Genomic DNA, 14489 nt, shown 5'->3' on the forward strand with positions numbered 1-14489 from the left:
GTAGTTCATATTACACAGTTTACGGTATTGGCTTGCTCACTTTGCCCAAAGTTCAGTCCATTGACGTTGTCACCCCTTTTATTTTCTTTCTATAGCTCTTTTATTCGTATCTTGGGGTTTTAGAACTGTTGCTGATTATTTGTCTTTCTTTCAAACGTCATCTTCTGCACCAAAAAACTGTATTCCCATACTACATATCCGTGTGTGTTTTATATCTATACATTTACACTAGCATCTATTTTTATCTGTTTATTTCACGGGCAGCCATTCATCGGGTCCGGCATCCTTTGTGATTCATTCTGTGCTATTACTTTCATTGTTCTCATATCGCTTCCCAGTTTATGTATTTTATCTTTCCATTTTTATCATTGCAACTATGTTTATCATATGTTCTTATCTCATTATCATTGTTATTTGTCATGTTTTAACCTTTGAACTCTGACGTCATTAGAACGCCCTGTCCTCGTTCACATTGGCGGTTTTTTTTCAATTTTAACATTCTATTTAAACAGTGATTTGTGTGCTTTCCTTCATGACCTGATGAAGATGCCGGTACGGCATTGAAACGCGTAGTCATATTACCAATAAATTTTATTTATTATTCAATCATTCATTTATTATCATCACTCCGAAGTCCTGTTTTTTCGGTCTTATCCGTGTGCAGCAGCGCCCTCGCAGACTCTTTTCCCAGCTCACCCAGCATTAAAAAGCACAGCAGGGGTAACTCCTCTTACAATTCGTGTTTAAAGTGTGGAGCACCGCATGCAGACTTATTACATTGTCTCTGGTTATGCCCAACTATTGTTGACTTTTGGCGAAAGATTCAATATTTTGTGTCAAACACCCTGTCCATACAATGTCCCTCAACCCAAAAGTGGGGTCTCTTTGGGATACTGCCACCTTCCATGCTCTTTATCCCCAAACATCACAAAAAACTGTTATACTATGTCTCTGCGGCTGCTAGGAAGGTTTGGATAATTAATACACCCCCCCCCCCCCACACATCATATATTCCTAGAAAAAATATCTTATCTTTTCTGAATGGATTTTGTGGAAACCTCCCTTCGAAAAGAGCACAAACTGAGGTTTTTTTTAAATTGTGGGAGAATTTTATACCTCTCTTACCACTTCATATAAAACAAAAACTAATTGCATGCTTTGGCTCCACAACTTGGTATCTGGAGCATCAGCTGTCTGGTGTGACACCAATCATGATATGATTCCTTAAGCATCAGTGTGGAATCGTGGTACTGCTGGGGGATACACGTGTCCATCCTCTCCCCCGACCCTCCCCTCTATCCTTCCCTTCCCCTTTCTTTATGGTTTATTTAGTGTGTTACATGTCCTATGAATATTGATACTTTTTCCCTTTGTCTTTGGGGTAAAATCTCTAATTCTGTCCGTGGTTCCAACGAGGACCCTTTGAAGTAATTTATACGACTTGAAGATTATATTCTATGCAACATAATGATATTAGTGTTCAGAGATGCTATTGCCATGGGACATGTTGTTGAATTGTTGAATTTTTGTTCACTTGTCTGTAATGTTTGTAAAAATAAAAATACATACATTAAAAAAAAAAAAGCACAGTGGACAAGGTGAAACAGTGCATAACAACAAATCACAATTGTACACAACAATATGTATATAGGACTCCCATAAATCTGGTACTCAACGTTACACATCACCTCCCCTCCATATTGTATAGCTAAAGATGGGAGGAACAAACAGTAAGATATTTCCCAGAACATGACATTAAGAGAACAGTCTCATGTCCTTCCCTCCCCCATTGTTAAGGCCAATTCTGACAATCTAGTAAGTATACCCAGGTAAACTCAAGTACCGCAACAAGGACCCATCCAGGGGCGTAACTAGGAAAGACTGGGCCCCATAGCAAACTTTTGACTAGGGCCCCCCCTCCCCGGTGTCACACAACCCCCCCCCCCTTGTAGATAGTGCCTTTTTTACAGCCCCCCTGTAGATAACGCCATACAGCCCCCTCTGTAGATAGCGCGATACAGATATCTACAAAGGGGGCTGTATGGCGCTATCTACAGAGGGGGCTGTATGGCGTTATCTACAGAGGGGGCTGTATGGCGTTATCTACAGAGGGGGCTGTATGGCGTTATCTACAGGGGGTCTGTATGGCGTTCCCTACAGGGGGGGGTCTGTAGGGAACGCCATACAGCCCCCCCTGTAGGGAACGCCATACAGCCCCCCCCTGTAGGGAATGCCTTACAGCCCCCCCCTGTAGGGAATGCCATACAGCCCCCCCCTGTGGATAGCGCCATACAGCCCCCCCCCTGTAGGGAACGCTATACAGCTCCCCCTGTAGGGAAAGCCATACAGCCCCCCCCTGTAGGGAACGCTTTACAGCCCCCCCCCTGTAGGGAACGCCATACAGCGTCCCCAACCCCCCAAAAAAATGCGACCTACAGTGTGAGAAGACAAAATACATGAATCCCCTATCCACAGGATATGTGTGATCGCTGGCAGCGATAGGGAGAACGGGGGACCGAAAGTCCCCCATGTTCTCCATGACTAACCTCTGATTTCCGGCGTCTGCGCAGCTAAATAAAAATGAAAGGAGCGCTGGTCACGCATGCGCACAAGCGCGACCGGCGCTCCATTCATTTCTACGGAGCTGCTGACACAGACCCCGGAAGTCCGAGGTTTGTGATGGAGAACTTCAAGGGACTTTCGGTCCCCCGTTCTCCCTATCGCTGCCAGCGATCACACATGTATCCCCTATCCTTTATTGCTTTATGCAATAGTGCTTTTTTTTTTACACAAACTTTGTATTAACAACATCTCCGTCCCCCGTAGTGATTGCCTAGCCATAAGATTGTCCCGCCTAGAAGGTATTAACCACAGCGTCTTTTCTTGCCGGAGACGCATGCGCTAAATTGAGGACGATTGCGTGATACAGTAACTCCGTAATGAATCTGCGCCATAGTGTCAAGATACGCTGCGCTTCTACTGGCCCATGGTATGATGACGTCAGAGCTGCGACCGTACGGATTCTCTCTGACGTGCCTGCATGGTTGGGTCTAGAATGGAGTTGTTCCTGGTAGGAACAACTCCATTCTAGACAATTTACTAGAGAGGTGACTAGATTGGAGTTGCTCGGAAATACAATCTAGACAGGTCACTGCTGAAATGACTAGAATAAAGTTGCCTACAGGAGCTCCCCTATAGAAACTCCATTCTAGTAGACGGACTAGAGCAGCTGGAGTGGAGTTGCTGCAGGGAGAATCCTGGAGCTCAGTCACAGCTGCCACATTATAGATCCCCATTTGGAAAACTACAAATCTTAAGGGATCTATCTAGGGGTATAGTGGGCATTTAGACCCCACAGGTCTTTTGCAGAATTTATTATGATTAGGTGTAATGACAGGAGGTAGGGAAACAGACAAGTGAGCCCTAATCTACCAGCCACTCAGTCCCTGCCTACTTGCAACGACCCACCCTAGGCGACGGGGTACAACTGGTCGACGGTCCCTACGCTCAATAAGTGCACGACAGACAAACAGACAAGGGTACACAGAAGCTAAGGGAAATGGGGCAGTTGCCCACGGCAACACCGTGAGCAACAAGAGTGGTGAACGAGCCGAGTCAAACCAGGAGTGTACGAGGTACCAAACGCAGAGCAGGAGGGTAGTGAACAAGCCGAGTCAAACCAGGAGTGTACGAGGTACCAAACGCAGAGCAGGAGAGTAGTCAGTAAGCCAGGGTCAGTATGAAGCAGGGACAAATAGTTCAAGAAGCTGCAGCAGTGCCAGGAAACCAAACAAGAAGAATCACAAGCAAGGAGGAACAGGAAAGGCAGGTATAAAAAGACAGAGGGCGGGAAATAGCTCCGTCTGGCCAGGCTGTGATAGGTTCTCCCACTCCTAAGCCTGCCATCCTGAGTGGTGGAAGATGGAGTCAGTCTCACAGACATAGAAGCAGGTGCAGACTGATTACCTATGGGCGTTGACACAGAAGCTGTGCCTAGCAGATCCTTTACAGTTCCCCCCCCCCTTTTATGAGGGGCCACCGGACCCTTTCTAGGTGGACCTGGTTTATTGGGGAAACGAAGGTGGAACCTCCTGACCAATACCCCAGCGTGAACATGGCGGGCGGGTACCCAAGTCCTCTCCTCAAGCCCGTATCCTCTCCAATGGACGAGGCACTGGAGGGAGCCTTGGACCATCTTGCTGTCCACAATCTTGGCCACCTCGAATTCTACCCCCTCAGGGGTGAGAATGGGGACAGGAGGTTTCCTCGAGGGAGCCAAGGACGGGGAGCAGCGTTTAAGGAGGGAGGCATGAAACACGTTGTGTACTCGAAAAGATGGGGGCAACTCCAGTCGGAAGGAGACAGGATTGAGGACTTCAATGACCTTGTACGGCCCTATAAACCGGGGAGCAAACTTCTTGGACGGGACTTTAAGGCGCAAGTTCTTTGACGATAGCCACACCAGATCCCCGACCATAAAGAAGGGGTTAGCAGAACGTCTTCTATCTGCCTGAGTTTTTTGTATGCTCTGGGACGCCTCTAGGTTCTTCTGAACCTGGGCCCAGGCTGTGCACAGTTCCCGATGAACGACCTCTACCTCGGGATTGTTGGAACTACCAGGTGAAACGGAGGAGAACCGTGGATTAAACCCAAAATTACAGAAAAAAGGGGAGACCCCTGACGAGTTACTGACCCGGTTATTAAGGGAAAATTCGGCGAGGGGAATGAAGAAGACCCAATCATATTGACAGTCAGAGATAAAACACCTTAAATATTGTTCTAGAGACTGATTAGTCCTCTCAGTTTGGCCATTAGTTTCAGGATGGAAAGCAGAGGAGAAGGACAGATCAATCTCCAACTTTTTACAGAAGGCTCTCCAAAACAATGAAACAAATTGTACCCCTCTGTCCGAAACAATATTGACAGGGACCCCATGGAGACGCAGGATGTGTTTGACAAACAAGGTAGCTAGCGTCTTAGCATTGGGTAGTTTCTTGAGGGGCACAAAGTGGCACATCTTACTGAAGTGGTCTACTACAACCCACACCACCGACTTGCCTTGAGATGGAGGCAAATCGGTGATAAAATCCATGGAGATATGGGTCCAAGGTCTCTGGGGAATGGGCAAAGAACGTAGTAAGTCCGCTGGTCGGGACCTGGGAGTCTTGGACCTAGCACAAACTTCACAAGCGGCGACGTAGGCCTTAACGTCTTTAGGCAACCCAGGCCACGAATAGTTTCTGGCAATGAGCTGCTTGGTACCCAGGATGCCTGGATGACCAGATAGTGCGGAGTCATGATTTTCCCTAAGTACCCTTAGCCGGAATTGCAGGGGAACAAACAACTTGTTCTCAGGAAGGTTCCCGGGAGCTGAACCTTGATCAGCCGCAATTTCAGAGACTAAATCAGAATCAATAGAGGAAATGATTATACCTGGAGGCAAAATACAAGCAGGATCTTCCTCCGAAGGAGGGCTGGCCATGAAGCTACGCGACAGTGCATCAGCCTTAATATTTTTAGACCCAGCCCTATAGGTAACCAAAAAGTTGAATCTGGTAAAAAATAACGCCCATCGAGCTTGTCTCGGATTTAGCCTCCGGGCAGATTCTAGGAAAACCAGATTCTTGTGCTCGGTAAGGACCGTTACCTGGTGCCTAGCCCCCTCCAGGAAGTGGCGCCACTCTTCAAATGCCCATTTAATGGCTAAGAGTTCGCGGTTGCCAATATCATAGTTACTCTCAGTGGGCGAAAACTTCCTTTAGAAGTAGGCACAGGGACGGAGATGGGTGAGGGACCTGGTACCCTGGGACAAGACAGCCCCCACTCCCACCTCGAACGCGTCAACCTCCACGATAAATGGCTCCATTTGGTTGGGCTGAACCAGCACCGGGGCCGAGATAAAGCACTTTTTAAGGATCTCAAAAGCCTGAACAGCCTCAGGAGGCCAGTGGAGGAGATCAGCACCTTTGCGAGTGAGATCCGTAAGAGGCTTAGCGATGACCGAGAAGTTAGCGATAAATCTCCTGTAATAATTAGCGAACCCCAGGAAGCACTGTAACGCCTTCAGGGAGGCAGGTTGGACCCATTCCGCCACAGCCTGGACCTTGGCGGGGTCCATGCGGAATTCATAAGGAGTGAGGATTTGACCCAAAAATTGTATCTCCTGCACCCCAAACACACATTTTTCGGTCTTCGCAAACAGTTTGTTTTCCCGAAGGACCTGGAGCACCTTCCTGGCATGCTTAATGTGGGAGGACCAGTCCTTGGAAAACACAAGTATGTCATCAAGGTACACAACAAGAAATACCCCCAGGTAATCTCTTAAAATCTCATTTATGAAATTCTGGAAGACTGCGGGAGCATTACACAACCCAAAGGGCATGACGAGGTATTCAAAATGACCTTCAGGCGTGTTAAATGCAGTCTTCCACTCATCCCCCTCTTTGATGCGGATAGGGAAGAAGGATGGTGGTCTTAGGTCATGCATTGACTACCGTAACTTGAATAAGGTCACTGTAAGGAACTAGTATCCCCTTCCTTTGATTCCTGATCTCTTTAATCAGGTTCAGGGGGCCCAATGGTTCTCTAAGTTTGATCTACGGGGGTTCATATTTACAGGAAATACCTGTGCGCCCAAGTGACCTCCCCGATGATCACTTAGGCGCGGAAGTTTTCCGGCTGCTTATTCCTACGCCTAGGACAGTTGTTCACTTGATGCTTGTCATCCCCACAATAGAAGCAGAGACCATTCTTCCTGCGGAACTCTCTACGTTGTTGGGGGGACACGGAGGCCCCGAGTTGCATAGGTATTTCCGAGTCTTCCGTGGAAGAACGAAGCAACGGAACCTCGGGAGGCATCATGGGGGAGTCAGAGGAGAAAACACAAAAACTTTCAAGTTGTCGTTCCCTGAGACGTCGGTCAAGTCGTACCGCTAAAGCCATAACCTGGTCTAGAGAGTCAGAAGAGGGATAGCTAACTAGCAGGTCTTTCAGGGCGTTCGACAGACCCAACCTAAACTGGCACCTTAAAGAGGCTCTGTCACCAGATTTTGCAACCCATATCTGCTATTGCAGCAGATAGGCGCTGCAATGTAGATTACAGTAACGTTTTTATTTTTAAAAAACGAGCATTTTTGGCCAAGTTATGACCATTTTTGGAATTATGCAAATGAGGCTTGCAAAAGTCCAAGTGGGTGTGTTTAAAAGTAAAAGTCCAAGTGGGCGTGTATTATGTGCGTACATCGGGGCGTTTTTAATACTTTCACTAGCTGGGCGCTCTGAAGAGAAGTAACATCCTCTTCTCTTCAGAACGCCCAGCTTCTTACCTGCTGCTGCAGAATCAACTGTAGCCTCTGGTGCCGATGTGGCCGTCACGATGCAGAACATGTGAGTGACGTCACAGATCTGCACTGTTAGAAGCTGGGCGTTCTGAAGAGAAGAGGATGTTACTTCTCTTCAGAGCGCCCAGCTAGTGAAAGTATTAAAAACGCCCCGATGTACGCACATAATACACGCCCACTTGGACTTTTACTTTTAAACACACCCACTTGGACTTTTGCAAGCCTCATTTGCATAATTACAAAAATGGTCATAACTTGGCCAAAAATGCTCGTTTTTTAAAAATAAAAACGTTACTGTAATCTACATTGCAGCGCCTATCTGCTGCAATAGCAGATAGGGGTTGCAAAATCTGGTGACAGAGCCTCTTTAAGGCAGGGTCATTCCACCGAGAAGCTACGCACCACTTCCTAAAGTCAGAACAATACTCCTCAACAGGTCTCTTATCCTGATGTAAGGTCAACAGCTGACTCTCGGCAAAGGCAGTCTTGTCAGTCTCGTCATAAATGAGTCCGAGAGCCGAAAAGAAAAGATCAACGGAGGAAAGTTCAGGGGCGTCAGGAACCAAGGAGAAGGCCCATTCTTGGGGCCCTTCCTGGAGCCGGGACATAATTATACCCACCCACTGGCTCTCAGAACCTCAGGAGTGGGGCTTTAAGCGAAAATAGAGCCTACAACTCTCCCGAAAGGAGAGAAAAGTCTTCCGGTCCCCTCAGAACCGGTCAGGCAACTTGAGGTGGGGTTCAAGAGGTGAGGTGAGCGGCACTACCATGGTAGCATCAGGCTGGTTGACCCTCTGAGCCAGGGCCTGGACCTGTAGGGAGAGACTCTGCATTTGCTGAGCCAGGGTCTCAAGGGGGTCCATAGTAGTGTCAGGGACCAGGGTAGACAAGCTATATTGGCTTGTGATTATGTAATGACAGGGGGTAGGGCAACAGACAAGTGAGCCCTAATCTACCCGCCACTCAGTCCCTGCCTACTTGCAACGACCCGCCCTAGGCGACGGGGTACAACTGGGCTACGTTTCCTACGTTCAATAAGTGCACGACAGACAAACAGACAAGGGTACACAGAAGCTAAGGGAAATGGGGCAGTTGCCAACGGCAACACCGTGAGCAACAAGAGTGGTGAACGAGCCGAGTCAAACCAGGAGTGTACGAGGTACCAAACGCAGAGCAGGAGGGTAGTGAACAAGCCAAGTCAAACCGGGAGTGTACGAGGTACCAAACGCAGAGCAGGAGAGTAGTCAGTAAGCCAGGGTCAGTATGAAGCAGGGACAAATAGTTCAAGAAGCTGCAGCAGTGCCAGGAAACCAAACAAGAAGAATCACAAGCAAGGAGGAACAGGAAAGGCAGGTATAAATAGACAGAGGGCGGGAACTAGCTCCGTCTGGCCAGGCTGTGATAGGCTCTCCCACTCCTAAGCCAGCCATCCTGAGTGGTGGAAGATGGAGTCAGTCTCACAGACATAGAAGCAGGTGCAGACTGATTACCTATGGGCGTTGACACAGAAGCTGTGCCTGGCAGATCCTTTACATTAGGCCGTGAAAATGAATATCAACATTATTTCCACTAAAATGTTGGTTTTTTTCAATTTCACAAAGGATAAAGGAGAAAAGCACCTCAACATTTGTAGAGCAATTTCTCCCGAGTACGGCTATACCCCGTATGTGGTCATAAATGTATTTTCATTAGAAATTAATTAACTCTTTCAGGACTGATCCAGTTTTGCTTTTTCTTTTTCCCTCCCCGCTTTCCAATAACTCCTCGCCTCCCCGCGAGCCATAACTTTTTTATTTTTCCGTCAATAGAGCGGTGTGAGGGTTTATTTTTTGCAGGACGAGTTGTAGTTTTTAATGGTACAATTTTTTGGTACATACAACTTTTTGAGAACTTTTTATTAAATTTTTTGTTAGAGCCAAGGTACCCAAAAATAGCGATTTTTGCCATTTTAAATTATTTCTTTTTCACTGTGTTCACCATGCGAGTTAAATAATGGTATATTGTAATAGTTTGGACTTTTACAGACACAGCAATACAAATTTTGTGTATTTTTTTACATTACTTTAGAGAAAAATGGGAAAACTTTTTTTTTTTGGACTTCAAATATTTATTTCATTTTTTTCACTAATAATAACTATTTACTTTTGTTTTTACACATTTTATTAATCCCCCTAGGGGACTTGAACCACCAGCAATCAGTAGATAGGTGGTACAATACAATGCAATACTAATGTATTGCAGTATATTGTCATTTTTACAGGCTCCTGTAATGCGATCGCTGTTCCTGTCCATTAGTCCTGGGTGTCAGCTTTAATACACAGCTGACATCCGCAGCATATGGCGCAGGCTTAAAGCGTGAGCCTGCTCCATTCATCACCCCCCACACCACGACATGCTATTCAATCGTGGTTTGTGAAGGGGTTAATGCGCAGCGGATGGTGCAGAATGAAAATTAAAATTTTCCACTGATATGCCATTTTAGTGCACTCTATGTTATGACCAGTTTATGCCACTGAAGACAAATACCTCATAAAATATTAATCGGGTTCTCCTGGGTATGGCGATGCCATATCTGTGGACGTAAACTGCTGTTTGGGCACGCTGTAGGGCTCAGAAGGGAGGGAGTGGCATTTGGCTTTTGGAGCGCAGATTTTGCTTGGTAGTAGTTCTATTTGGAATTTTACTGGTATTTCAGTTTATAACGTCGGGGCATATGTAATCTGTGAGCGTTTTACTGGTATTTCAGTTTATAACGTGGGGTCACATGTAATCTGTGAGGAGTTTATCAGGGCATAATAAGAGTGTATGATAATGGGGTAAATAAATAATAATTCATAGATATGTGGCCAGTGTCGCACTGATAAATGGTGCCATATGTTATCCGATTTTGGAAAACTCTGCACATTTTGCATCGTCATATTCTGGGAGCCAGAAGTTCATAATTTTTTCTGCACCGGAGCTGTGTGAGGGCTTATTTGTTGCGGGACAATCTGTAGTTTTCATTGGTACAATTTTGGGGCGCATGCGTTTTTTTTAAATCACTTTTTATTCCATATTTTGGCAAGGAAGGTGACCAAAAACCATCAATTCTGACAATGTTTTTTGTTCTTTTTTTTACGGCGTTCACCCTGGGCTATAAATGACCATTTTACTTTATTCTGCGGGTCGATACGATTACGGCGATACCATATGTATATCGTTTTTTTTATGCTTTGCAGCGTTTGTGTAATAAAATAACTTTTTTTTATAAAATAATTTATTTTGTGTCACCATATTCTGAGAGCCATAACTTTTTTATTTTTCAGTCAAAAAAGCTGTGTAAGGGCTTGTTTTTTTGTGGGACGGGTTGGAGTTTTTATTGGTATTATTTTGGGGTACATGCGACTTTTTGATCACTTTTTATTGCATATTTTGGGAGGGGTGGGGACCAAAAAATAGTGATTCTAGAATTGTTTTTTACTTTTTTTTTTGCGGTGTGCACCGTGCAGGAAAAATATAGTTTGGGTCGTTACGAATTCGGTGATACCAAATATGTGTACTGTTTTTAACATGTTAATTTTTTTCTTATAATAAAAGACTTCTTATAGGAAAAAAAGTATTTTTGTTTATGTAACTTTTATTTTTAAACTTTTATAAAACATTATATACTGTAGTGGTTATAGGGAGGTTCATGGTCTCAGTATGGACTGTAGTTGTTATAGGGAGGTTCATGGTCTCAGTATAGACTGTAGTTGTTATAAGGAGGTTCATGGTCTCCGTATATACTGTAGTGGTTATAGGGAGGTTCATAGTCTCAGTATATACTGTAGTGGTTATAGGGAGGTTCATGGTCTCAGTATAGACTGTAGTTGTTATAGGGAGGTTCATGTTCTCAGTATAGACTGTAGTTGTTACAGGGAGCTCCTCCATACAGTGACTCTATTCTAGCAGTCTCACTACTGCACTGACTAGGATGGAGTTGTTATAAGGAGGTTCATGGTCTCAGTATATACTGTAGTGGTTATAGGGAGGTTCATGGTCTCAGTATAGACTGTAGTTGTTATAGGGAGGTTCATGTTCTCAGTATAGACTGTAGTTGTTATAAGGAGGTTCATGGTCTCAGTATATACTGTAGTGGTTATAGTGAGGTTCATAGTCTCAGTATATACTGTAGTGGTTATAGGGAGGTTCATGGTCTCAGTATAGACTGTAGTTGTTATAGGGAGGTTCATGGTCTCAGTATAGACTGTAGTGGTTATAGGGAGGTTCATGGTCTCAGTATATACTGTAGTGGTTATAGGGAGGTTCATGGTCTCAGTATAGACTGTAGTTGTTATAGGGAGCTCCTCCATACAGTGACTCTATTCTAGCGGTCTCACTACTGCACTGACTAGGATGTAGTTGTTAAGGGAGGTTCATGTTCTCAGTATAGACTGTAGTTGTTATAGGGAGGTTCATGTTCTCAGTATAGACTGTAGTTGTTATAGGGAGGTTCATGGTCTCAGTATAGACTGTAGTTGTTATAAGGAGGTTCATGGTCTCCGTATATACTGTAGTGGTTATAGGGAGGTTCATGGTCTCAGTATAGACTGTAGTTGTTATAGGGAGGTTCATGTTCTCAGTATAGACTGTAGTTGTTATAGGGAGGTTCATGTTCTCAGTATAGACTGTAGTTGTTATAAGGAGGTTCATGGTCTCCGTATATACTGTAGTGGTTATAGGGAGGTTCATAGTCTCAGTATACACTGTAGTTGTTATAGGGAGGTTCATGTTCTCAGTATAGACTAAAAAAACAATGGGCCTTCCCACCCTGGTAATGCTAGGCTGCAGCTGCTTTATTGTATCTGGCTGGATTGTACCCGGCTCTTCCCAGCACCCCTGGTGGCAGTGGGTACCAGGGTAATAAAGTGAGGTTAGTGCTAGCCTCTTCACCGGCTAAAATTAAGCCCCGCCTTAGTAACAGATGCTGTCAATCAGCCAGTCACCATTACTAACTCAGTAGTAATAAAGTAAAAAAACAACACACACACAGAAATTTTTTTTATCGAAATAACCCCCCCCCCCCCAATCCTCGTTAACCAATTTATTGAAAATAAAAACGGCGTCATCAAAGTAGTCCTCGAGTCCGACATAGACCAACGAACGGCCCTGTAAAAAAACAAACAAAGACATTAGTTAGGCATCATTTACACGAGCGTAATATACGCGCGTGCGACGTGCGTGCTCATCACGCGTGTCGTACGCACCTATATTACTCTATGGGGCAGTGCAGACAGTCCGTGGGTTTTGTGCAGCGTGAGTGCGCTGCGTAAAACTCACGACATGTTCTATATTTCAGCGTTTTTCGCGCATCACGCACACATTGAAGTCAATGGGTGCGTGAAAATCACGCAGGTCGCACGGAAGCACTTCCGTGCGAACTGTGTGATTCGCGCAACAGCTGTCAAACTCTGAATGTAAACAGAAAAGCACAACGTGCTTTTCTGTTTACAAACATTCAAACGGAGTGTCATAATGATGGCGGCTGCGAGAAAATCTCTGAGTTTTTTGACGTGGAAACCAGGCAGCAAAAACACCTCCCATTGAAATCAATGGGAGGCTTTTTTTCCCCACGAGCGGAAAACCCGGCTCGCGGGAAAAAGAAGGTACACGCCCTATCTCCGGGCAGTTACGCCTCTGACATCAATGGGAGGTAGAGAAAGCGTATTTCGCAGGGTTTTATGCCCGCGGCACTCAATGGCTGCGGGCGAAAAATCGGCGTGCAGGCAGAGGAAAATCTGCCACAAAATTCCAATCTGAATTTTGAGGCAGATTTTTCTCCTGCAAAAAACTCAGTGTGACCCCAGCCTTAGGCTAGGAAAGGCAAGAAAAAGCAGCACTTCCCACCCTGGTAATGCTAGGCTGCTGCTGCTGCTATGTTGTATCTAGCTGGTTATTAAAAACAGGGGAGGCCTCACATTTTTTCCATTATTTTCTTAAGTGACGTGGGGTCCATTTTTCATAACCAGCCAGATATAACATTTCAGCAGCAGGCTAGCGTTACCAGGGTGTTAAGTACCAGTTTTTCTTGCCTTTCCCAGCCAAATAATACTAGCCTGCAGTCACCCCAATACCCAACCATCACTACAGATGGTCGGATACTGGATCGTACCCGGCTTCCCTGGTGGCGGTGGGTACTGGGGTAATAATGGGGGTTAGATTTAGCCTTTGCACTGGATAAAGCTAAGACCCGCCTTAGTAATGGATGCTGTCAATCAGACAGCATCCATTACGAAGGCGGTAGTAATAAAAGTTTTAAAAAAAATATATACAATTGCACAGAAAAAATATTTTATTGAAATAAAACACCCACACATCCCTCATTAAAGAGGCTCTGTCACCAGATGTTGCAGCCCCTATCTGCTATTGCAGCAGATAGGCGCTGCAATGTAGATTACAGTAACGTTTTTATTTTTAAAAAACTAGCATTTTTGGCCAAGTTATGACCATTTTTGTAGTTATGCAAATGAGGCTTGCAAAAGTACAACTGGGCGTGTTTAAAGTAAAAGTCCAAGTGGGCGTGTATTATGTGCGTACATCGGGGCGTTTTTACTACTTTTACTAGCTGGGCGTTCTGACGAGAAGTATCATCCACTTCTCTTCAGAACGCCCAGCTTCTGGCAGATCACGCTGTGACGTCACTCACAGGTCCTGCATCGTGTCAGACGAGCGAGGACACATCGGCCACATCGGCACCAGTTGATTCTGCAGCAGCATCGGCGTTTGCAGGTAAGTCGATGTAGCTACTTACCTGCAAACGCCGATGCTGCTGCAGAATCATCAGTAGCCTCTGGTGCCGATGTGTCCTCGCTCGTCCGACACGATGCAGGACCTGTGAGTGACGTCACACCGTGATCAGGCAGAAGCTGGGCGTTCTGAAGAGAAGTGGATGATACTTCTCATCAGAGCGCCCAGCTAGTAAAAGTAGTAAAAACGCCCCGATGTACGCACATAATACACGCCCAGTTGTACTTTTACTTTAAACACACCCACTTGGACTTTTGCAAGCCTCATTTGCATAAATACAAAAATGGTCATAACTTGGCCAAAAATGCTCGTTTTTTAAAAATAAAAACGTTACTGTAATCTACATTGTAGCGCCTATCTGCTGCAATAGGGGTTGCAAAATCT

This window comes from Rhinoderma darwinii, chromosome 8, assembly GCF_050947455.1.
Source record: "Rhinoderma darwinii isolate aRhiDar2 chromosome 8, aRhiDar2.hap1, whole genome shotgun sequence".
In the NCBI taxonomy this organism is placed as follows: Eukaryota; Metazoa; Chordata; class Amphibia; order Anura; family Rhinodermatidae; genus Rhinoderma; species Rhinoderma darwinii.